Genomic DNA, 24915 nt, shown 5'->3' with positions numbered 1-24915 from the left:
GCTACATAGAGATTTCTTCAGTTTTAAGGATGCCATGCTTTACTGCAGACACTTCAGTTAAACAGAGGATACATACTTAATACATTGCTTTTGGCTCTGGGCTATCACTAGACAGAGCTTGTTAATCCATTCCTTGAAGTGCCTCTCTGCTTTTCCTTCTTTTGCAGCCTCACTCATTGAGTAAGCTGCATCCTGAGATATCTCTTTTTCTTATCTGTTTTCCTTCCCATAGCTACTTAATCAAAACAGGCCAGAGAAATATGAAGTGGGCAGCTTTTTCATACTTAAATATTTATGCAATACAGACAATAATGCCCCAGCTTAACTTTTCAAATGGAACACAGCTGGTTTTAAATATATTAGAGATTTATTGATAAATTCAGGAATGTAGCCACATATCTTGCAAATGTATAAATGAAAGAGAAACAAGTTTACAGTTGATTTTATTCTAAAAATAAAGTTAAATCAGCATATCAAAATAAAGTAAGGCAAAGAAGGTAGCATAGTGCTTGGCATATAGTAAGTGCTCAAACATTACAGACTCTGGAGCTAGACCTCTAGGATTCAGGTTCCATCTATATTTGTTTCTTTTCTTTTTTTTTTTTTTTAGCATTTTGACCATTTTTTAAAAATATGAAATTTATTGTCAAATTGGTTTCCATACAACACCCAGTGCTCATCCCAACAGGTACCCTCCTCAATACCCATCACCCACCCTCCCCTCCCTCCCACCCCCATCAACATCTATATTTGTTTCTTACTGGCTGTATAACTTTGGGCAAGTTACTAAAACTCCCTATGCCTCAGTTTCAATATCTGTAAAGTGGAGATAATCACAGTACTATCTCATAGGGTTGTTCTGAGAATTAAGTGAGTGACTGTATAGAAGGTATTTAGAATTGCACCTGGTACACAATGAGTCTTAGATGTGTTAGCTATTGTGTTGTAGCAGTAGGTGATATTCAAGAAGTCATAGATCATTTTTGTGACAATGATCTAAAATAAAAAGTGAAATACTGTGAAATAGTATTAAAGTGAAAACTATGTCAAATAGAAATATATCAGAAATCTTTTACCTTCATTAAAATGAAAGTTATTCCAAGGTAGAGCATGCGACTCTTGATCTCAAGTTGATGAGTTCAAGCCCAAGTTGGATGTAGAGCTTTAACAAATAAATAAAATGAAAGGTATTCTTATTTGGAATAAGAATTTTTCTCTATGAATTCTGTATTTCTTTCTCTTTTTTTTTGAATGCATACATTTTATGACTTTACATTCTTTTTAGGCTTGAGAAAAGGAGGTGTTGGACTTCAGATCATGTTCCCCCAATCCGGCTAAATACCACTGGCAGTTTTTTCAGACTGACAAATTTGTTCTAATCATCTTGTTTAAATGAATATCATGAATACTAAATATATAGAATATTTTTCACACTACTGAAGTACAATTGGTTTAGACATTCAGAACATTTAAATGAGAACTCATGTGTGAAAAATTAAGTTACTGATGATAGGAATATCAGTTAAGTTATAAAATGAATTTCTTGTAGAATTTCACAGATTGATACTTCACTAGTCTTGCTTTAAATAATAAATTCCTGGGACATACATTAAGTATGATGCATGGCTTCTCCAATCACAGAAACCTTCCTTCTGAATTCATGTTTTCTTGTATATTGCCAAATTAAGGATTCTGCTTCTAATGCCTTCATTAAATCTCTATCATTGTTTTAAAATCTCAAATTGGAATTAAACATAATTTTATAAGTACTTTGTTATATTAAAATTCATCTGAGATTTTATCTGGATGGACACATCTTAAACCTAGTCTCAGGGGCTCCTGGTGCTGTCCCACCTATCACAAATGTCTCAGGTTATTTGCTATCAGATTCAACCTTTTTAATTTTAAAAACAAAACGAGAAATTTAGGCAAAGTGATAGACAAGCTCTGGGTATGCTTGAAATACATATTAGTGTATGCTTTTTAAAAACTTGCATTTTAGCAGTGATGGAGAGACTTTGAATTGCAAAGTGATGGTTATATTAAATGTGTTTTGTATATATAACAAATGAGGCATGGAGGAAGGGTGGGATTAGGAGACCTGAGTTTGGGTTGACTCTGCTGCTCTCCATAGTGTCTCACCTTGACAGCTATTTAACTGCTATGACTCTCATTTAAAAAAACCTATAAAATAAAAGTCTTATACTAGATCAGCATTTTCTAAATAGTATGATGACTAGTTCTGATTTCTAGTCTGTTAGCAGGCATTACTGGTATAAATGTTCCATGATCAAATATATTTCTGAAATTGAAGAGGTTTCTTTGCTGCTGAACTTCTCGGTGTTGTGTATATGCATCTCTAAAAGGGAGAAAAGAACAAGCAGAGTTTCCTAAACTTAGGTAACTACAGTGTCACTTTTTGTAGTGACACTATTTTTGGAATACCATTTGTGAACTCCTGAGCTAGATTATCTTATACATACCTCCTGATCCTGATTCTGTTGCATTCGCTAATATAACTTTAGTTAAGTTGTGGAATATATAAAGGCATAATCATTAATATTCTTGACTTCCTTGAAAAGAGTTCTATAATAAAAATCTCTGTTTTCTGTTTTCATTCATTGTCACAAGCCTGTGCCCAGCTGGCATCTCTGATATAAAAAGATTGAATCTTATAAATTAACTTTTCAAATTAGGATGCATTATTTTTTGTGTAAAGCAAATTGTACTTGTAAAGTGCCACGAAAAGCAATCTCTTAGTTACTTTTATGCTTTTCCTAAATGCATTAACATAATGGGATACTGTGAACATTAAGCTAAAGATACAATCTTACTCTGAAAAATGATCTTTCTTTTTTAAGGCAGTGTTAAAATTTGAGAGATAGAGTAGTTATTAAAGGAAATATAGCAAGGAAGTCTCATTTATGAAAATAAAACTTTATTGGTAGGAAAGAAGTGGAAATTTTAATTGGAAAAGTTTACACAGAATACAAAGTTTGATTAAAAAGATCATCTTCATAGGCTAGAATAAAGGGCTGAAATATATTTTGGAATCTGCTTATAGATGATCTTTATCATCCTCATTATTGAGACCTATTGGACACTGGTACTACAGTAAGATATTATATGCTGACTCTATCCAAAAGGGCTTTTAATATAGTTAGAGGCATAGAACAGATACATAAAATCATTTGCTGAGTTCTAAATTTTATGGTTATAGTAGCAATACTAAAGAGGCATTATGACTGATAGCTGACATGTTCCGAGAAAATTTCCAGGAATTAAGTAGAACCTAAGCTGAAGACTGAACTTTGAATGTAAAGACAAGGGAAGACATTTCAGATAGAAGGAGGGATGTGAGAAGGTAGGAAGGCATTCTTATATCCTAAAGGAAGCAATTCATAAACCACTTTACATTGAGACAAAAGACTTTGAACTTGAAAAATAGAAGTAATAAAAATAGGGCTGAAGATGTAGGTAGGGAATTTAGAGGGAGTTAGAATTCCTTTGATTTTCTTAAACTTTAAATTAGATTAAGAAAACATACTTAGAAGCAATTTTTAACCCAGTTAAGTTTTGAATTCCTTCCGAGTTGTGTGTTGACATGAGTGACTGATGTCCCCTGGGGAAATGGCTGAGGCATTTTTCTCAGAACAGGAATCTCTGGCCCAGAACAACACATCTATGAATAGTGATTTGATGACCACAGAACCACCTGCTTGTCAAATCCTCATGATCCACAGTCTTCCTGTAGCTTTTTTGTTGTCTGTCTGTGCCTGGTGCTCTTTTTCAACATTTATTGAGTGTACCCTGTGCTCTCATAAAAATGATAATCTCTTTCTTTCCTTCCCAGAAGCACAAAAATACTGCAGTTATGTGATTTGGTTTAAGAGAGAAAAGATGTAGGGATTGGGAAGTCATGGGATAGAAAAATTGTAAGGACCACTGGGCTAAGGTAATTTTTCATCAGTTCCCTAGAGGATTTATGCAAGTGGTAAGTTTTCATTTCCAAAGCCTTTTAGGATTGGTAGTTCTCCTCAGCATTTATGAGGTCTCTAGCACCTGGACCCAAAGTACATATCATCAGACATAAATAGAACAATAAATGTTTTGTTTTCTCTGATGTAGACTTTAAGAATAATTTTCCAGAATGGTAGTCAGTATCTAAAGAAAGTTAGCTAATTGGATACAGTCTAGGTGGCCAAAACTCATAGCATAAAAATTATGGAGGAATTGCCTTGAAACACATTGGTACTAGCAATCAAATTCTACTAAAATTGATTATTTACCATTTAATAATTTAACAATACTCATGGCCAATGATTCCTAAATCGAAGTTTCTAATTTCCAAATATATATGTACACAACTAAAAGTTGAAATCCTTCTCTTGTAATTATTCTAAATTACCCCCTTTTCTCTGCATTCAGTCAGTGATAGTCATATTTATATCTTATCCACCCCTTCCTTTTATCCCTGAATAATTAAGAATCTTTTTTATTCTTTATCCAAATTTTTATTTAAATTCCAGCTAGTTAACATACATAACTAGTAATATTAGTTTTGGATGTAGAATTTAGTGATTCATCACTTGCATACGACACCCAGTGCTCATCACAAGTGCCAACCTTAATACCCATTACCTATTTGACCCATATACCCTACCTCCCCTCCAGTAGCTCTCAGTTTCAGTTTGTTGTCTATAGTTAAAAGTCTGTTTCTTGATTTGTCTCTCCCCTCCTCTGGTCATTTGTTTTGTTTCTTAAATTCTATATATGAGTGAGATCATATGGTATTTGTCTTTCTCTGACTGACTTATTTCTCTTAGCATAATACACTGTAGTTCCATCCACATCATTGCAAATGGCAAAATTTCATTCTTTTTGATGGCTGAATAATATTCCATTATATATAGATCTTCTTTATCCATTCATCAGTCACTGGACATTTGGGCTATTTCCATAATTTTCTATTGTTGATAATGGTGCTATAAGCATCAGGGTGCATATATCCCTTTGAATCAGTATTTTTGTGTCCTTTGGATAAATACCTAGTAGGGCAATTGCTGGGCCATAGGGTAGTTCTATTTTTAACTTTCTGAGGAACTTCCATACTGTTTTCCAGAGTGGCTGCACCAGTCTGCATTCTCACCAGTAGCGTAAGAGTGTTTGCCTTTCTCCACATCCTTGCCAACACTTGTTTCCTGAGTTGTTAATTTTAGCCATTCTGACGCTGTATTTCCCTGGTGATTAGTGATGTTGATTGTTTTTTGGATGTTGAGTTTTATGCTTTTTATATATTTTGGCTACTAACACTTTATCATATATGTCATTTGCAAATATCTTCTCCCATTCCATAGGTTACTTTTAGTTTATTTATTGTTTCCATGGCTGCGCAAAAGCTTTTTATTTTGATGTATTACCAATAGTTTATTTTTGCTTTTTTTCCTTTGCATCAGGAGACATATCTAGAAGGATGTTACTTTGGCCAATGTCAGAGAAAGTACTTCCTGTGCTCTCTTCTAAGATTTTTAGGGCTTCAGATCTCACATTTAGGTCTTTCATCCATTTTGAACTTATTTTTGTGCATAGTATAATAAAGTGGTCCAGTTTCATTCTTTTGCATGTAGCTGTCCAATTTTCCCAACATCATTTGTTGAAAAGACTTTTTCCCATTGCATATTCTTGTCTTCTTTGTCAAAGATTAGTTGACCATGTAATTGGGGTTTATTTCTGGTATGTCTATTCTGTTCTTTTGACCTATGTGGCGGTTTTTGTGCCAGTACTATAGTGTTTTGATTACTACAACTTTGTAGTATGTCTTGAAATCTGGGATTGTGATTCCTTCAGTTTTTTTCTTCTTTTTCAAGATTGCTTTGGCTGTTTGGAGTCTTTTGTGGTTCCATACAAATTTTAGGATTGTTTGTTCTAGCTCTGTGAAGAGTGCTGGTGTTATTTTGATAAGGATTGCATTGAATGTGTAGATTGGTTTGGGTAGTATAGACATTTTAACATTTGTCTGCTAATCCATGAGCATGGAATGCCTTTCCATTTTTTGATGCCGTCTTCAGTTTCTTTCATTAGTGTTTTATAGTTTTCAAAGTACCGGTCTTTCAACTCCTTGGTTAAATTTATTCCAGGTATTTTATTATTTTTGGTGCAGTTGTAAATGGGATTTTCTTAATTTCTCTTTCTGCTACTTTATTATTAGTGTATAGAAATGCAACAGATATTTGTGTATTAATTTTGAGCCATGGAGCCTTACTGATTTCATTTACTTGTGCCAGTAGTTCTTTTGATGGAATCCAGGGTTTTCTATATATGGTATCATGTCATCTGTAAACATTGACAGTTTTACTTCTTTACCAATTTGGATGCCTTTTACTTCTTTTTCTTGTCTGATTGCTGTAGCCGGGAACTTCCAGTACTATGTTGAATAAATAAAAGTAGTGAGAGTAGACATCCTTGTTTTGTTCCTGATATGAGGGGAAAAGCTCTCAGATTTTACCATTGAGGATGATGTTAGCCGTGGGTTTTTTATATATGACCTTTATTATGGTAAGGTATATTCCCTCTACTTGTTGTGGGTTTTTATCATGAATGAATGTTGTACAATGTCACCTGCTTTTTCTGCTTCTATTCCAATGATTGTATGCTTTTTATCCTTCTTGATGCGATGTATCATGTTGATTGATTTCCAAATATTGAAGCATGCTTACATCCTAGGAATGAATTGCAGTTGGTCATGGTGAATGATTTTTTAAATGTATTGTTAGGTTTGGATTGCTAATATTTTGTTCAGGATTTTTGCATCTATGTTCATCAAAGATATTGGCCTGTAGTTCTTGTTTTGTGTAGTATCTTTAATTGATTTTGGAATAAGGGTAATGCTGGCTTCATATAATAAATTCAGAAGTTTTCTTCTATTTTTTTGGAATAATTTGAGAAGAATAGATATTAACTCTTCTTTAAATGTTTAGTAGAATTCATCTGTGAAGTCTTCTGACCCTAGACTTTCTTGTTTCTTGAGGGTCTTTTGATTACTGATTCAATTTCATTGCTGGTAATCAATCTGTTCAAATTTTCTATTCCTTCCTGATTCAGTTTTGGGAGGTTATATATTTCTAGAAATTTATTCATTTCCTGTAGGTTGTCCATTCTGTTGGCATATAATTTTTTAATATTCTCTTATAATCATTTAGATTTCTGTGGCATTGGTTGTTATTTCTTCTCTTTCATTTCTGATCCTGAGTCCTCTCCTTTTTTTCATCAGTCTGGCTAAAGTTTTATCAATTTTGTTGATCTTTTCAAAGATCCAACTCCTGTTTTTATTGATATGTTGGTTTTTTTTTAGTTTCTGTGTTGTTAATTTATGTTTTAATCTTTGTTAAAACATAACATTGCTTTGGAGTTTTAGTCTTTCTTTTTTTTTTTTTTTTTTTTTTTTTTTTAGCTTTTTTGGGTATAAGTTTAAGCTGTTTATTTGAGATTTTTCTTGCTTCATGAGGTAGGCCTGTGTTGCTATAACCTTCCCTCTTAGTACTGCTTTTGCTCTATCCCAAAGATTTTGGACCATTGTGTTTTCATTTTTATTTGTCTCCATGTATTTTTTTTTATTTCTTTATTGATTTCTTGTTGACCCATTCACTATTTAGTAGCATGTTATATCACCTCCATGTGTCGGTGTTCTTTCCAGATTTTCCCTTGTGGGTGATTTCTAGTTTCATAGCATTGTGGTCAGAAAACATGCATGGAATGGCTTTGATCTTTTTGGACTTCTTGAGACTGTTTTGTGGACTAACATGATTTATTCTGGAGAATGTTCTATGTGCACTTGAAAAGAATGTGTATTCTGCTGTTTTAGGATGGAATGTTCTGAATATATCTGTTATATTCATCTGTTGCAATGTGCCATTCAAAGCCACTCTTTCCTTGTTGATTCTCATTTTGGATGATCTATCCATTGATGTAAGTGAGGTGTTAAAGTCCCCTACTATTATTGTATTACTATTGATTACTTCCTTTATGTTTGTTATTTGGTGCTTTAGGTATTAGGGTGCCTCCATGTTGGGTGAATAAAATTTACAAATGTTATATCTTCTGGTTGGATTATTCCCATGATAATTAGAGAGTGTTCTTTGTCTCTTACTAAAGTCATTGTTTTATTATATTTTTTAATATTTATTTATTTTGAGAGAGAAACAGAGAGAGATTAAGAGAGAGCAAGGGAGGGACAGAGAGAATGGGAGAGAGAGAATCCTAAGCAGGCTCCACATTGTAAGTGTAGAGCCTGACATGGGGCTTGAACTGACAAACCACAAGATCATGACCTGAACCAAAATCAACAGTTGGACACTTAACCAACTGAGCCACCGAGGTGCTACTTAAAGTCCTTGTTTTAAAGTCCATTTTGTCCAAAATAAGTACTTCTACCCTGACTTCCTTTTCATTTCCATTTGTGAGATAAGTGCTTTCTCCATCTCTTCAGTTTCAATCTGCATGTTTTTAGTTCTGAAATGAGTTTTCTGTAGGCAGCATATACATGGGTGTTGCTTTTTTATCTTTTCCACCATTCTTTGTCTTTTCACTGGAGTGTTTAGTTTATTTACAGTTAAAAGTAATTATTGATAGATATGCATTTATTGCCATTTTGTTACTAGTTGTATGGTTGTTTTGTAGTTCTCTATTCATTTCTTCTTTTGCTCTCTTCTCTCATCATTTGCCTTTTTTAGTGGTGTACTTGGATTCCTTGTTCTTTATTTTTTGCATATCTATTACTAGTTTTTGAGTTGTGGTTGCCATTAGGCTTATATATAACATCTTATGAATATAGCAGTCTATATTAGGTTGATGGTTGCTTAAATTTAAACCTATTCTAAAAGCACTAAATTTATTCCTCCAACCCTCCCCACCATTTTAGTATATGGTATCATACTTTAAATTCTTTTATTTTGTGAGTCCCTTGACTGAATTTTATAGATATACTTAATTTTACTGCTTTGTGCTTCCTACTTAATCCTGCTTATGGTCTTTCCTTTCCATTCAAAGAGTTCCCTTTAACATTTCTTGTAGGGCTGGTTTCATCATCATGAATTCCTTTAACTTTTGTTTCTCTGGGAAATTTTTTTTTTAATTTAAGTGCAAGTTATTTAACATATAGTATAATGTTTTCAGGAGTAGAATTTAGTGATTCATTACTCACATATAACACCCAGTGTTCCTCCCAACAAGTGCCCTCCTTAATGCTCATCACCAGTTTAGCCCATCCTCCACTCAACCCTCCTTCAGCAACCCTGAGTTTGTTGTCTGGTATTTAAGAGTCTCTTATGGTTTGCCTCCTTCTCTGTTTTTATCTTATTTTTCTTTCCCTTCCCCTATGTTCATCTGTTTTGTTATATATATATATATATATATATATATATATATATATATAGTCACATCTTTTTTATCCATTCATCAGTCCAAATGGACATTTGAGCTATTTTCATAATTTGGCTATCGGCTATTGTTTTTTTTTAATTTTTTTAATGTTTATTTATTTTTGAGAGAGAGAGAGACAGAGTACAAGCAGGAGAGGTGCAGAGACACAGAGAGAAAGAGAGAGAAAGAGACAGAGAGAGAGAGAGATGCACAAAATCAGAAGCAGGATCCAGGCTCTGAGCTGTCAGCACCTAGCCCAATGAGGGGCTCGAACCCATGAACCATGAGATCATGACCTGAGCCGAAGTCAGATGCTTATCCAACTGAGCCACCCAGGCGCCCCTGGCTATTGTCTATTGTTGACAGCACTCCTATAAATTTGAATCAGAAAGTTCAAATGCAGCCCCTTTGAATCAGCATTTTTATATCTTTTGTATCCTTTAGATATCCTAGTAGTACTATTGCTGGGTCTTAGGGTAGCTCTATTTTTAATTTTTTTAGGAGCCTCCATACTGTTTTCCAGAGTGGCTGCACCAGTTTGCATTCCCACCGGCAGTACAAAAGGGTTCTCCTTTTCCACATCCTTGCCAACATCTGTTGTTCCTGAGTTGTTAATTTTAGCCATTCTGACAGGTGTGAGGTGGTATCTCATTGTGGTTTTGTATTTCCCTGATGATGTATGATGTTGAGCATCTTTTCATGTGTCTGTTACTTTCTGGATGTCTTCTTTTGAAAAGTGTCTGTTCATGTCTTTTGCACATTTCTTCACTGGATTATTTGGTTTTTGGGTGTTGAGTTTGATAAGTTATTATAGATTTTGGATACTAACCCTTTATCTGATATATCATTTACAAATATCTTCTCCAATTCCATTGGTTGCCTTTTAGTTTTATTGATTGTTTCCTTCACTGTACAGATTTTTATCTTGATGTGATCCCAATAGATCATTTTTGTTTTTGTTTCCTTTACCTCCGAGACATGTCTATTAGGAAGTTGCTGCGGCCGAATTCAAAGAGGTTGCTGCTTATTTTCTCCTCTAAGATTTTGATGGCTTCCTATCTTCTATTTAGGTCTTTCATGCATTTTGAGTCTGTTTTTATGTATGGGGTAAGAAAGTGGTCTGGGTTCATTCTTCTGCATGTTGCTGTCCAGTTTTCCCAACACCTTTTGCTGAAGAGACTGTCTTTTTTCCACTGCATATTCTTTCCTACTTTGCCAAAGATGAGTTGTTTATGTCTTTGTGGGTCCATTTCTGGGTTCTCTATTCTGTTCCACTGATCTGTGTGTTTGTTTTTGTGCCAGTACCATACTGTCTTGATGATTATAGCTTTATAATACAGCTTGAAGTCGGCAATTGTGATGCCGCCAGCTTTGATTTTCTTCTTCAATATTACTTTGTCTATTTGGGGTCTTTTCTGGTTCCATACAGATTTTAGAATTGTTTGTTGTAGGTCTGTGAAGAATGCTGGTGTTATTTTGATAGGGATTGCTTTGAATGTGTAGATTGCTTTTAGGTAGTAAAGACATTTTAACAATATTTTTTCTTCCAATCCAGGAGCATCAATGTTTTTCCATTTCTTTGTGTCTTCTTTAATTTCTTTCAAAAGCATTCTATAGTTTTTAGTGTATAGATATTTTACCTTTTTTGTTAGGTTTATTCCTAGGTATTTTATGGTTTTTGGTGCAATTGTAAATGATATTGATTCCTTCACTTTTCTTTCTGCTGCTTCATTATTGATGTATAGAAATGCAACTGATTTCTATACATTGATTTTATATCCTAGAATTTGCTTAATTCATGTATCAGTTCTAGCAATATTTTGGTGGAGCCTTTCAGGTTTTCCACGTAGAGTATCATGTCATCTGCAAAGAGTAAAAGTTTGACTTCTTCCTGGCTGACTTGGATGCCTTTTATTTCTTTTTGTTGTCTGATTGCAGAGGCTAGGACTTCCAGTACTACGTTGAACAGCAGTGATGAGAATGGACATCTGTCTGGAAAACTCTATATGTCTCATATTCTGAATGATAACTTTGCTGGATAGAGTATTCTTGGTTTCTGGGTTTTTCCTTTCAGCACTTTGAATATATCATGAACTCCCTTCTGGCCTGCAAAGTTTCTGCTGAAAAATCAGCTGATAGCCTTATGGGGTTTCCCATGTATATATCTACTTCCTTTGCTTTTGATGCTTTTAAAATTCTTTATCATTTTTTTTTTCCATTTTAATTACTCTGTCTTCATGTGGACCTTCTTGGGTTGATTTTTTTGGGGTGTTCTCTTTGTCTCCTGGATCTGGATTCTGTTTCTTTCCCTAGTTTCAGGAAGTTTTCAGCTATTATTTCTTCAGATACATACTATGTCCCCCTTTCCTCTCTCTTCTCTTTCTGGGATCTCTATAATGTGAATGTTATTACACTTGATTATGTTGCTGAGTTCCCTTTTTTCATTTTTCATTATTTATCATTTTTTCTCACTTTTGTTCATATTGATTGTTTTCCATTATTCTTTCTTACGGGTCACTGATTAATTTTTCTGCCTTTTCTAGTCTACTAATTATTCCATCCATTGTATCTTAATTTCAGTTATTGACTTCTTCCTCTTTGGTTGGTTTTGGTTCTTTTTTATATCTCTTTGTTAGGGTCTCAATAACATTGTCCACTGTTTTCTCAAGTCCAGTGAGTATCTTTATGACTATTACTTTAAATTCTCTATCAAGCACCTTACTTATATCTGTTTTGTTTAGCACTCCTGCTGTGATTTTTTCATTCTTTCATTTGAGACATATTCCTCTGTCTCCTCATTTTGGCTAACTTCCTATTTCTGTGTGTTAGGAAAGTCAACTATGTCTCCTACTTTTGAAAATAGTAGCCTCATGAAGAAAAGATCCTGTAGTGCCCTGTGGTGCAGTGTCCTCTGTTCATCAGAACCTCATACTTTAAGGGAGTCTCCTATGTGTATTGCATGCACCTTCGTGTTGTGCTGAGCCACTCTTGCCTTCAGTCTAGTTTTCTGTAATGGCTCTTGTTGTCTGTTGTGGGAAGGGTTTGGTCCCTGTGTTATTAGTGGGCCTGTCTGGGGTTGCCTTGGACTTGAGTTGAGTCAGACCAGGCATTTGCCAGAGATGCAGTAGCATGGAATTTCAAAGCACTTTCCCTGTGTTGTCCCTGAGAAGCTTTAATTGGTGAGCAGGGATTACAGTCAGACCCAATGTCTGCCCCCTGCCCACTGCTGGGGCCATAGGGAAGTATGATTATCTTTCCCTCTCCTCTGAGCAGGAGTCACTGTGGAGTGGTGATGGCTCCCATTTTGTGGCACCACTTTGGTGGTCTCTAACCAAGGAATTTTTGATAGGGACAGGTCCACAGGAGAATACAGGGTTGGAGTGTGGTGGTAGCAAGGTTTCCGCAGGTCTGGAGCCAGTGTAGCTCCACAGAGGTGTGCCTGGGTAGCTTAGTAGGTTGAGCGTCTGACTTCAGCTCAGGTTATGATCTCGTGGTTTTGGAGTTTCAGCCCTGCATTGGGCTCTGTGCTGACAGCTCAGAGCCTAGAGCCTGCTTCAGATTCTGTGTCTCCCTCTCTTTCTGCCCCTCCCCTACTTGCTGTCTCTCTCTCTTTATCAAAAATAAATAAACATTAAAAAAAAAAGAAAAAGAAAACTGCCACAGAGCTAGAGGGGACAGATCAGCAGAAGTGAGTCCTTAGGAAGGTGGGTAGGAGAATTTTTACACTGTCCCAGTTATCTGTGTATTTGAGCTGGCTGGCAAGCTAAAAAAATGGTCCCTGCCAACTCTTTTTCCTGGGGATGTCTCCCAATGATTTCAGTTCCTCCATCACCAGCTGTGAAGTTAGTAAGCAGTTTCTCTCCCCATACCCCAGACATATTTTCAAACTGCTGCTTCTATGCTGTATCTCCACAGGTGCTGTTTCTTGTGCTCTTTAAGGGTGGGGAATCAGTTCCTCTCACCCTTTAACTCTTCTAGAGTTGAACCCACTGATTCTTAAAGTTCCAGGTATTAAGCCCTGCTCATTGTAGGAACTCAAGAAATTAGGCCCCTCTGGTTTTCAAAGCCAAATGTTATGGGGATTCGTCTTCCGTGTTTGGGTTCCCTATGCCTGGTGTGTGTTGTTAGGGTCTGTTTCCTTCTCCTCTCTGAGCCTGTAGCATCCTTCTCCTGTGGTTGGTCCTATGTGTCCCTTTAGCTTCTGACCATGTGTCTACCTTCTGTACCCTCAAATGTGGCCTTTTTCTGTACATTTACCTGTGGAGAGTCTGTTCCATTAGTCTTCACATTGTTTTCTGGATTATTTACACTGATGTGGATATTATCTAGGTGTATTCATGGGACAGGTGACCTTAGAATCCTCCTACTCTGCCATCTTCCCTGGCTTCCAGAATGGAGAATTATTTTTATGCCACATGCCTGTCTAATACTTTGATTAGTACTTAATGGATAAATGAATAAAATGTGTCTTTTACCATAAGTCTTGCTGTTAAATCATTATTCTCTTACTTGGAACTCTCCACAAGCCTACTTTTGTTTTCTTCATTCTACAAAGATGTGATATTGTATTTTATATATACAGAATGTGGCAGTATATTAACTTTCATTTCTAATGGAGTTCTTATGGGTATAAGACTCAGATTATAATTCTTATTTCTTGGTAGGGACATTAAGTATATTTTTCAACTTTGTATATAATTCAAGAGATCCACATTTTCTTGCCTCTATTTCATTTATATTGGGTTCAGAGGTAGGCCATCTGAGGAAATTAAAACAAAAAGTAATTTAACATTTTGTTAAAATTATTCATGTGTACAACTCATTTGTATGGCTTTAAAATCAGAGTATAGAATTATTCAGTTTTATTTAACAGAAGTGTTCTATCATCTGCCTCAATCTCCATTTTATAGGACCCATCTGACTTTTTTAAAGGTCTAGCCAAAATGATTAATACCATTCACTAGAGAAACCTACTATTGTAGAGATCATCTTTCTGGAAATTCTTTTAAAATAATAATGGTCATTTTCCCCTAAGGAAACTTAAATGCAGTATTACTTTGTACTCCATACTATTGCATATGCCTTTCAAAGAAAATGAAGTAGTTGATAGAATGTCTTACATGATTGCTTTAAAGATCAGAAGTATATAGAAAAAATACTTGACAGGCTGATGACTTTAATATAATCTTAGGCTTTGTTTAGTTGAGTCTCCAGAATATTTTTAAGGGAGTATGTTCAAGTTTCCTAAAACTATTTAGTAAAAAATATGATGTAATGGCATGTGTTCATTTAATGTGCTATGTTATATCTCTTCACTTCTCTCTCTTTTTCTCTCTGACATTAAATAATGCTTTAAGGTCAGGGATTATGTGTTACTTACTTTTTTATACCTACTACCTAGCAGACTATCTGGCACATCATTATTCACTGGGGGATGCAATAAAAAAGGCAACACTATGTGTTAGCAATATTGTGGAGAAATTGGAACACTCATGCATTGTTGGTAGGAATATAAAATTGTATAGAGAGTTCTCTAAAATAGTTTGGTGGTTTCTTAAAAAGTTAAACATAAATTTACCATATGACCCAGAAACTCTATTCCTGGGAATCTGCCCAAGAGGAATGATCCCATTCTTTGCTGTACAGTATCTTCTCTTGGTTTGTCCTTTGTCCTCCACTTTAATCCCAACAATATAGACACTTTCTTACTTCTACTTTTTGTCCTGTCCTGAGGTCAAAGTAATCTAGCTAAAAGATGTACATGAGTAAAGTCTAAAAGCATGAGCAGGTAGTGACATTTTTATATATAAAAACAATTGATTTGCTAATACACATTTTATGAAAAAAATTTGAGAAAATCTCCAATGTACATTTTTGTGCTAGACATAGTTTAGTTTGTTTGGTCTCACAATCTCACAGCTGAATCATACTTTAAAGACTAAAATTACATGAAATAAATGTAAAGCTACTATACTGGGTTGAATAGCATTCCCCCCAAGTTTATGTCTGCTGTAATCTCCAAAATGTGACTTTATTTGGAAATAGGGTCTTTGTAGATGTAATTAGTGGATGTGAAATCATAGTGGAGTAGGATGGACTCTAAAGTCAATATGACTTGTGTTTTTGTAACCAGAGGAGAGAACATAGAGACACACATACAGGAAAGAGGTCCATGTGATTATAGAGGCAGAGATTGGGGTAATGCAGGTATAAGCCAAGGAGCACCAAGGATTGCTGGTATCATGAGAAGTTAGGAAGGAGCAAGGAAGAACCTTTCTGTAAAGCATCTAGAAGAAGCATGGTTCTGCTGACATCTTGACTTCAGATCTGTGAGAGGATAAATTTCTATTGTGTCAAGCTACCCAATTTGTGGTACTTTGTTACGGCATTGCTAAGAAGCAAATATACATTTATTGAAAATAACAATATACATGTGTATTTATATCAAAGAATCTATTAAATGACTTGCTTTAGCAATCAAGTTTCTGGCTTTGAAATTATTTCATAGCTAGCTTTGGAGCCTAGCAACTCATATTACAGAGATGCTGTACATCTATTTAAATTTATGTCATAAATATTTACCAATGAATGAAGCTGGGTTGATCATTGACACTTACAAAAATTTATGCTGTAATTTAGAAATTGAAGAGAAAGTTTTCTAAGATTAATTTATTGGTAGAATTGAAGGATTACATGTTTATGACTTTCAACACAGTAGAATATGTATGCACAAAGCATATGTGTTTTATCTTAAAAGTATTAAAAGATGTCATATAGGGATACTTGCCTATCCCAGTAGATTTATTTAAAACATTCCTTTAATATGAGTTAATATATGGGATCATATGGTGTAGGGAAGAAAATCTTTTATTTTACCTTTTTAAAGTTTCTTCTAGCTAGTGTAAGAATTAAATTGACATGACACAGATTAACAAGAGAAAATGAAATTTAATTTAATATGCATGAGAACCCCATATACATGAAGGTTTCACAAACAGAAAGGTAAAATGTGGTATGTATACCATCCTGAGCTAAGGAATGAGATAGGAGCTTGGGGCTTCAAAGGGGAGGATAACAATTCAGAGTACACTAAGAAGAGCAGACGTTTCTGGTAATTAGATGTTTGGCCTGCCATACAGATGTGTCATTCAGATAAATTATCTCTGATAATAACTCTAATTCTGGGAAAGACCCCCAATTTGGATCCTTCTAAGGAGTTAAGGGAGAGGCAAAAATTTCTCTTGAGTCTGCAGGGTCTCAAATGCCTTTAGCTCAAAATAATCCCCCTGCCAAAGTTGTACATTTTGGGGAGACTTGCTTTGAACCCGTCAGTAATTAAAGGAACAGTCTTGGAATGCTTAGCTAGACTATGGCAGTGCTAATTTGTTAAATTGAACATAATTAGATTTGTATTTTCTAAAATGATTTGATATGTAATAATATTGATAGGCTTTCTCATTTTCTGAAAAATACATATTGCATATTTCAACATTTAAAATGAGATATTTATCTCATTATTTTTTTTCTAGGAAAAGAATTTTTAAAATACACCAGCAATGATACTGTTTATCACACAATTTTATTTTTTTAATGTTTATTTATTTTTGAGAGAGGGAGAGAGAAAGCGCAAGCCAGGGAGGGCCAGAGAGAGAAGGGGACTGAGGATAGGAAGCAGACTCTGCTGTCAATGTGGAGCCCGATGTGGAGCTTGAACTCACAAACCATGAGATCATGACCTGAGCCAAAGTCAGATGCTTAACCAACTGATTCACCCAGGTGCCCCCTCACACAATTTTCTAATAAAACCAGAGTAGATACTCATTAGAGTCCACTCATTAGAGTTTCTCAAAAACAGTTTTATCTATTGCAATAGGTAACAAATCTGTTAAAATCCTTCTAATTATATGTCCTATGTTGTGCTGGCAACTGTAACATCATAGGTTTTGGGAACTCTTAATTTAAAATATTTACAACAAAGCCAAATATTTCAAAGAATCAATTTTCAGTTTATAATGTCCTTCCATTTTGATTTTAGGAAGTTGTCTCATTTAATCCTGAATTAGGTATTAATGTCTCTATTTCACAGATAGGTAAAACCAAGGCTAATTGTTATGTGACTTGCCCAAGTAGTTGGAGATATTATTTGAGCCCAAATTTGCACCAAAATCTATGCTCTTTCAAGAATAACATAACCTCATTTGGATTGGGTTAAAGCTTGCTTAAAATCAGGACTTTATGTGAAAGATTACAATTTGAATCCTGACTCTTCTGTTCATTTACTGGGTAGGATTAGGCCAGATCTCTTAACCTCAATTTTATCTGTAGTAATCATAGTAACTTCATTACTTACCACTTATTGTTCTAAGCATTTCACAGTTATTGACTCATTTAATCTTTATAACAACCCTATCAGGCAGATAAAACCCCATTTTACACATGAGGAAAATGAGATTAAGAGAGTTTAAATAAATTGCTCAGTCACAAACTACTCAGTGACAGAGCATCAAAGCCTGTGTTCTGTGCTGCCTCCCTGTGAAGATAGAGATAAATAATACCCATCATGCAGGCGGTGGTTAGCATAAATGGTATGTATGTAGGCACTTTGCAAATGGGAAAGGAGTAAAAAAAATATTAGATATTATGTATAAGAATGCTTTTTATTTTTTTCAGCTGGGGAAATGTCAGGGTAGACAGTTTCCTCATAATAAGTTTTATGGAATTTAAATGTTATCATCACATCCTAATTCTAGTGATATATTTCTTGAAATATTCTTTGAAGCAAGTTATGCATTTTGCTTCATTTAACAAATAAAAGTAAATGTAAAAGTTGTCTGCTACTAGGTTAGCAATTCATGTTTTATAATTCTTGATTATTCTACCTGCTTTAACTAAGGATCATTTGTTGAAGTCAATTAGGGTTTTTTTTTTAATTAGTATGCTACTAGTATTTGCATAAGAAGAATTCTTAAGTACTTTAAGAGTAAATTATTGCAGAGAACGTCTGTTTCTTTTTGATATATTTAATTAATGAGATGATTTTAGGTATTCTTCATAAAGTATCTTATTGGACTTCTGAATTTCAAACATTTTTCAGTAAGACACTAAAATTCTGAATTGTAAAATTCTCACTGCTGTTATCTGTATTCAGTCTCTGAGTTAATGTTTTAATTGACTATTATAATGGCACTTTACTTTCTGAGGACTTTCATAGTCTAGTGTCCTTTTTCTTCTTACAATATCATCTTCATCTGTATCTTCTTTTTTCCCTTCTCTTCCTCCAAGCCCCTTCCATGTTTTCTTCTTTGGTTCAAACTTTTGTTAACCTATATTACAAAAGCTCTTTTCTAATTTCTGGCCAAGGATAAAAAAATATTTTTTTCACTTTTTTTTCACTTCTGATCTCTGTTCAGACACAAGTCAAATACCCTCTTTGAGGGATAGACAGCAGAATGAAATTCCCTCACCACTTAGTAGTGAGTTAATAGTTTCCCTCCATTTGGCACTTTGTCATGACAGGATCATTCACTTCAAATTGTAATGCTTTTAGAAATCATATTCACCTGTTTCTAGTTGTCATTGTAAAGGACATTTTCTTTGCTTTATATCATTTACTAAGATAGTTCTAATCATAGTTTCACTAAAATGAACAGAGCTAAGATCTCCTAGGTAGGGGAAGTCTTGCTCGTAGTAACAAAGTCACCATTATATTAGTATGAACAGAGGGCAGTCTTAAAGTATAATAACATGCTCTACTTATCCACAGAGGGTTTTTTTGGAAATGTGAACCCATTTTCAATCTATTAGAGTATTGGTTTAAATAACTATACACATAATTTGCTCTATTTATGAAAGGTCATCCTAAATAGGATCTGTATTCCATTTGTGTGGAGGAGCAAGGCTCATTGGCTTTGACTAGGACTGCACTATGCCTCCTCCCTGATAATTCCTATTAAATTTGTGCTTCCGTTCATAACTGGGTGTGGAATGGTAATGCTGAAAATTATTACTTACCCTTGAGAGTGGAAAGAACAAGGTTAAAAACGATTTATGATTTTAATATGACTTAATTTTGACTTTAAATATTTAGCAATCCTAAATGTTTTGGAGGCAGGATACTTTTACTCCCTTAAGAGTTCTATACACTATGGAAAAATAATTACTCCTAGAAGGTACTTGTTGTTGGATTGATGAATAATTTTAAGCATTTTGTTGCAGTATAAAAGGAAGATTCACCAAAAAATATTTTATTTCTAAGAATAGATTATTATTTTAACCAACATAAAGTATATGAAAGTGACAGTTATGTGTCTTAAAACTGTAGTCATGGTTACTTTCCATCAGAGTATTTTCTTTTCCTCCACTTTATCCTGGAAAGAAATCAAAACATCTATTTCTGACATTTTAGGATAATAAATAACATTAAGTTTTGTTCCAATGCGAGAATAAAGTATTGTTGATATTAAAAAACCCCCAAAATCCAGCTATTTTAGCAGCAAAAAGTTTATTAAAGAATAGTAAAGGAATTATAATTCAGGGCACGCAAACTGTGGCAAACTATAGGCAAGTTCAGAGAACAGAGAGGGGCTTGCTTTTATGGAGGAAAGGAGGAAGTTGGGAGGGACTCTTTAGAAGAGTTCAGGGTGGTGATAGCTTCTCATTGGCTTAAGAGTGTAGTGGTTTCTCATTGGATGGGCTACTCCTGAGCAAGGAGAAATTTTTTCTTTCTCTTACTGGGGTATGTAAAGTAAGCTTATTCCTGTTGGGGAATGTCAGATATGCTTTTTACAAGGAGTGGTAGTGTACGAGAGCCTCTTCAGGGCTTCCTGACTCCATTTTAAATAAGGTTTTCCTTATTTTTTTTCACAGTATTGATATCAAATGAGATTTCCTCAACAAAAATATCTAAAGGGAAATTTAGTAGTTCTCTTTGATTCCTCTGGGACTAGTTCTGCAAAGTCATTGGAAAAGTAACTAACTAGTCATTAGATAATAAGATCAGAATTATGGGTTTTGTGTGTTCTCTTACTGTTTATATCTGTATATATGTGTTTTTTAACCAGCTTTTAAATACACATTGGGTACACAATATGGTACCAGTGCTACAGAAGATATAAAAGAAAAGAAAAAAATTATAATTCACCTAAAAGGAGTAGATTCTAGGAGGAAATATAAGATACTCCTAGAAGAGAACATTGAATTTGCAATAATTTGTTCAGTATTGTCTGTTAAGTGCAGAGACTATTGAAAGTAAGAAAATAAATATGTAGAGTCAAGGTGATTTCCAAGAAGTCAGAGATTTTAAATCTCTTTTGTTCAGAATATTGTTTCTCTGATTACCACAAAAATACATGTTTAGTGAAGAAAATTTGAAAAATAAGTTGACTATAAACATTCACCCAAAATAACTAGTTTGCCTCTATGAATTCAGCTAACACTTTTCCTTTTATCTGTAGCCATTTTCTACCTGGACCAAGTTTCCCAACTCTCTTTACATGACTAATTCTTACTCATCCTTTAGGCTTTAGGCTTTAGGATTTATGTATGTATGTTTGTATGTATGTATGTATGTATGTATGTATGTATATATGTATTTCTTTGTTTATTTATTTATATATTTATTTGAGAGAGAAAGTGTGAGTGAGAAAGGGGCAGAGAGAGAGAGAGAGGGAAAGAGAGAGAATACCAAGCAGGCTTTACACTTAGTGTGGAGTTCAGCCCACAAATCTTGAGATCATGACCTTAGTCTAAGTCGAATGCTTAACCGACTAAGCCACCCAGATGTCCCTAGACTTTATTCTAAATGGCACTTGCCTTTAAAAAAGTTTTCAAACCTCCTAAATTATTTTAGGTTCTCCTACTAATGTTATCTTATTTAGTCTTTGGGCTTCCTCTACCTTCATGAAATATTTATGCTCTTGGATTCTGTGGTAGATGCTGGGAATACAGTGATAAACATGGTAAACAGAATGTCTATTACCATGGAGTTGGCAATTATGATGGAGACAGACAAGAAACAAATAAACAAATAAATCAATCTACATAACATTTTGTTCCAATTACTAGTAAATGTACTTTTCTCACTAGACCATCAACTCCATAGGATAAGTACTATGTTTTTTTAAAGAAGTTATCTAAACTAACTAAACACACTGTGTTTGTTTGAAATGAATGATTACTGAAACAATGAATGAATAAGTTGACACTTTTGTGCATTTTTCTCATAAATCACATACATAAACATACACTTTTCGTATCTGGTCAAAATTGAAATATTGTTATAAATACATACTATACATTTTTGACTTAACATATCTTGAACATATTCCTATGTGAGTAAATGTTTTAATGGTCACATAATATTCCATTATAAGAATGTACCAGGATGATTAGTTAAGCACCCCCCCATTGAGATTCTTATTTTCACTCTTTTCCTGACTCAGAACCATACATGTAGATTTTTTCCAGTAGTTTACTATTACAGATTATGTTCTGATGAACATCTTTATGCATAAATCATTATATGTTTTTTTGGTTGTTGTTGTTGTTTTAAATCATTATATGTTTGATTATATTTACTCAGACATATTTGAATCACTGGACAGAGGTTATTATCTTTTTTAAGGTTTTTGTATGGATTGTCAAGTTGTATTACAGAAAGGTGAGGGACAATTTATATAATTTCCTTAGGTTTTGAAACTAGCAATGGATATGACCTAATCAAAAGGATGCTGGCTGGCAGGAGCAAGGACACAGAAGTGAGAAGTAGACAATTAAAAAAGAGAGAAGAATAACATGTGTTATGTTGTGTAGTAAAGAGGGATGGGGTTGGAAATCTTGGGACAGGTAAACACTAAATGAAAACTTTCAACTTTTAAAAACAGATAGTTGGAGCTACTGTAGGATCTTGAAAAGGAGTGGGATAAAACTGTCTGTGGAGTTAAACATATCATAAGTCAAATTAATAACTTGGTGACTTTAAGCACTTGATTCATTAACTCTTAAATTTCAGCTGTATTTCATTCACCTTTCAAAGGGCTTTGGGAGTCTGGATACCTTTCTGGTTCTTCAAGCTGTCCCACTACAACTGTGGGAGATTTGTGAGGGGCTATTCTATGTTTTCTCTACTCAGACCCCTCTCTGAACTGTTTTGTATATAGCTTTTCTTTTCTTTTCTTGGTTAAATTTATATTTATTAACAGCATGCATGATTCTGTGAAAAACAAGCTTGACCCCTCCCTGGTCATTCTGGCTCTCAAGGGCAATGTGTTCTGAGGACAACTGCCTGAAGTTCTGTCTCTTAAACTCCATTTGTGTCTTCACCTGGTTATACCTAGTATCTGGCTCAGGGGGTTGGTAGTTGGACACTGGTGGCATGTAATCTGACCCTTCCCTCTCAAAGGGGAACAGACTGGGGTTAACAGAATGAGATTTGGCTTGATGGCCTTCACATGGAGATCCTAGGACATGAGTCACAGCTCTTACAAAGCTTCCTGCTAGGCCTCAAACATGGACCTGATAGCATCCTTCTCTATCTTGTGTTCTTGCTGCTTGTACCAGTACTTCTTTTTCAGAAGCAGAGTTCTCCTCTGGCCCTTCTCAAAAAGGAGCTCTACCTGGAGATACTCTCTTTAGCCAAGAACCTTACAGGGATAATATCTTCAGTGGAAATTAGCTCTTAGCCAGCCTTTTCCAGCCAAGACCTACAGATCCTCTTATTCAGATGGCCTTTTGGTGCTTAGTCTTTTTTAGGATTTACCTTCTTCTTTTGTAGAGGTTCTGATCTCATGAGAATGAGATCCCAGAAGGTCAACAATGAAGCTCACTGGTGGGTGTTCCTAATCTGTGCCTGCCAAGTTCCCAGAGCAGCTATGGCCCCTCTGGCAGCCATCTGGTGAAGAATGCCTTATCTAGCATTTTGTTGAGGGGAGTTTGAAATGTTTCTAGTTTGTGCCAGGGAAAATGAGGAATCAGCTTCACTGTCCAGAGATTTGTCTAATCTTATCTGATAGACTATGTGATAAAATAGGGAAATTCAAGGCATCATAATTCAGGGGAAATGGAAACATGTACATTGGTTTAATATTTCCAAAATATTATCTCTGTTACATTATTATTAGATACAGCATTTAAAAAGTTTATCATTTCTTACAGTTCATGGATTCAAGCCCCATGTTGGGCTTCCCACTGACAGTGCAGAGCCTGCCTAGCATTCTCTTGTTTTTCCCTCTCTCTCTGCCCCATCCCTGCTCACTCTTGCTCTCTCTCTCTCAAAATAAATTAATAAAAACTTAAGAAAAAGTTTATCATGGCACTAAACTCAAGGTGAGAAGAAAGTGTAAAAAGCCTGGAAGCAGGTTACCTGTGCTTACCTCCAGGTAAACATTTAATTAGAGTACGAAATGCTTCATGTAGGAAGGTTCTTAAAAATTCAATATAACTTGTAATTTCTCTAGCAAAAAACAACTCAAAATATATTTTTTATTGATAGTTGGCCTGAAGTATCATCTTTATATATAAAAGATTACATTTTTTTCTCTGAACACAAATTTCTAGAGCCCTCTATTATCATCATAAACTTTCTTCTGGAGTTCAAAAACCCTTTTAGAAAGAAGAGAAAAAAATGGCTATCTTCCCTCTATAAAATATGGATGAATATTTGGTATAAATTATGTGAACTTATATTGAATAACTAGATAGTTTATTAATTCTAAGTGTGTTTAGCTCAAAGCATTTTTATGTGCACTATAATTTATCTTGAAGACTTAGTGGTAGCATTCTACTGTTCTTTTTCCATTTCCAGAGCTGAAACCTTCAGATAGTTATTCTTTTGTATGAACCTTGATTGTTTCATTATATTTACCCTTAATATTTCAAGACTTTCTCCACAACAGATAGGCTAGGCAACACACTATAGTATCTGACCCAGTGTACCTTGGACACATAGGCTGAAGATTTAGTTAATTCCAGTCATTCTCTCTCCTCTTTTGGCTCCTTTAATACTTGTCTATTTTGGTTTTTTACTTAACTGCTGGACTGCATGCCCACTCTTTATCCTTTTAGTCCCTAAATGTTAGTAATTCACTTCAATTCTATCCCGTGTTTTCAACTGTTTTCTACCTAGATCTTTTTCCTGAGCTACAGATACTATTTAAAACTACTTATGCTATCTGCATCTTGGTCTGGATTCTCCAGAAGTGCCTCATATTGCAACATATCCAAATGTGAAACTTCTGTTTCCCCCTAAATTGCCCTAAATGTTCATCATCCACCATTATGAAGCTAGCACACAGCATTTTCTGTGATCTGCCATTTTCATTGCTATTGCTACTGTCCTAATTTTAGGATCCATTTTATCTTTACCGAGGTCATAAATAAATTTAGAAGAGACTTTATTTAATATACAAGTTTGATTTACTAAAATGTAATAATAACGACTGAACACTATATAAAGGATTAGAGATGACATATTGTACATTTTAATAATCATTGAGGAGCATG

The 24915-nt window shown here is 34.6% G+C and overlaps 1 protein-coding gene and 1 pseudogene across 1 annotated transcript in view; one reads left to right on the top strand and one right to left on the bottom strand.

The window, feature by feature from the left end:
* LOC125919458 (ankyrin repeat and sterile alpha motif domain-containing protein 1B-like) overlaps positions 1-24915 on the top strand; it is a 123022-nt gene that overhangs the window by 10836 nt on the left and 87271 nt on the right. The gene's annotated exons all lie outside the window — the stretch shown is intronic.
* Positions 22543-23218, bottom strand: LOC125919903 (39S ribosomal protein L40, mitochondrial-like; annotated as a pseudogene).

This window comes from Panthera uncia, chromosome B4 (assembly GCF_023721935.1).
Source record: "Panthera uncia isolate 11264 chromosome B4, Puncia_PCG_1.0, whole genome shotgun sequence".
NCBI lineage: Eukaryota > Metazoa > Chordata > Mammalia > Carnivora > Felidae > Panthera > Panthera uncia.
This window is presented reverse-complemented; position numbering and strand designations above follow the sequence as displayed.